This window comes from Amphimedon queenslandica, unplaced genomic scaffold (genome assembly GCF_000090795.2).
Source record: "Amphimedon queenslandica unplaced genomic scaffold, v1.1 AMPQUscaffold_13024, whole genome shotgun sequence".
Classification (NCBI taxonomy): Eukaryota; Metazoa; Porifera; class Demospongiae; order Haplosclerida; family Niphatidae; genus Amphimedon; species Amphimedon queenslandica.
The window spans coordinates 4967-6682 of NW_003546740.1; the positions used below are offsets into that span (position 1 = coordinate 4967).

General features: G+C 41.1%; 1 long non-coding RNA gene across 1 annotated transcript; it reads left to right on the forward strand.

Annotated features, from left to right (window-relative positions):
- The first annotated feature begins 6 nt into the window (after positions 1 to 6).
- On the forward strand, positions 7 to 1182 carry LOC109585682 (uncharacterized). Its single transcript, XR_002186602.1, has 2 exons — positions 7 to 469; positions 524 to 1182. It is a non-coding gene; the product is annotated as an uncharacterized LOC109585682 (long non-coding RNA).
- Positions 1183 to 1716: the final 534 nt, after the last annotated feature.

The following is a 1716-nucleotide window of genomic DNA, read 5'->3' on the forward strand; positions in this document are numbered from 1 at the left end:
GAATGAATACGTCAAAGAATGATATACGGCAAGGGCGTGACTGAGCCTGGCTGACTCTGAAATAATTTTCGTGGACGGCAACTTTCTATGGAGTATGCCGAATGGGCTAATGCAGAAAGCAAGATGTAATAAAGAATATGCTTCATATTGCACCAAATCCCTTTTAGATGCTTAGCAGCGACCATTCTTTCCTCCAACCAGCTTTTGTAACTTGAAAAAGCTCCATGCCAACGAGACCAGAGACCTCTAGCAAGACAAAGACAACTCGTACAAAGACACAATTGCAAGAGGAAGTATGAAAGGTGTGGCTCAATCAACTTGCCCATACGCCTACACGTGGCAAGGGTAATGGAGCAACATGGCCCTCAACAATCATGCAAGGCATCAATCTTTCTAGCATAGGCGGCTATAGGCCCGGGCAAGCCAGGGCTTTGCCCTGGTAGTTTCCAACCAAAACCACACCCAAAAGGTGTGTTTTGTTATTATTAGGAGTGATATCATCACTAGAATTCATTTTTTATAGCCACAACTGTTTATACTTGCTATCAGCTCCACTTTACAGTTATTTTAGTGTGGTAACTGGCTTCTGTGAGCTATCATAAGGACTTTCAGTCATTTTATTAATTGACCACACCCCTAATTTTTATAAATAATTAATGAGCCCTGGTTAATTCAAGATTCGTAGCCGCCTATGCTTTCTAGGCCCAATAGCAGTTTCACACACACACACATTTTGACATGTTCTAATGATTTCATGCAATTTATATATATCAAGTGTATGCAGCTTCTAAAGTAGTAGCGTAGAAGAGGCCGGGGAGAAAATTTGAGCCATCATAGGCTCACAAAATTAGTAATCACGTCTCACAGAACAATCATATCTTAGGATAAAAAATTTAATACAAATTTAAAACATTTAAATTAACGTAGTGGCTATTTTTACGGTCCCGTAATCTCATTGTATACAGCTATTTTTACGGCAGGGAATATAGAAATGAAGTGACGTATAAACATGACAATCAGCATCAATAAGGCAGCAGGATCGTGGTGGCACAGTGGGGAAGGCGCTGGGTTGGACACGGACGGGCACTGGTTCGAATTCAGCTCAGACCATTTCTTTTTTTTTTATAATTTTGACTTTAACAAATTGATTTTTTTATCTTTCTACTTCGCTATGTTCCCTAATTATGTTAGGAGCCCTAGTTATGTTAGGAGTCTCCTACTTAGCTATTGTTTTTAGGGTTTAGCTATTGTTTTTAGGGTTTAGGGGTTAGGGTGGCGGTTTTTTTTTTAGAGTGTCCCCAGTCATTTTATGAGCCCCCTAGTTATGTTAGGAGTCCCCAAGGTTGGTTTAGGGCTTAGTTTTTTTATTTTAGAGTGTTTCCCAGGTTTTAAAATGAGTAAATCATAGATAAATCATCCTGCCGTAAAAATAGCCACCCACGGTCGGATTACGGGCCCGTAAAAATAGCCACTGCCTAAAAAAATCACATGCATATATATAAATAGTATCTATGACGTAACCAGGCAAGGGGTTTTTGTATGTAACCATAGTGGCTTTAGGTTAGATCCGCGGTGGTAAGCTACATGGGCTCCTAGCTCGCTCGCAGGCCAGACTGGACCGAATCTAGCCGACTAATGGACTCAGGGGAGGACCGATCCAGGATTTTGCAAATGGGGGGGGTTAAGAGACAAAATGGCGCGAAGCGCGCCGAAATT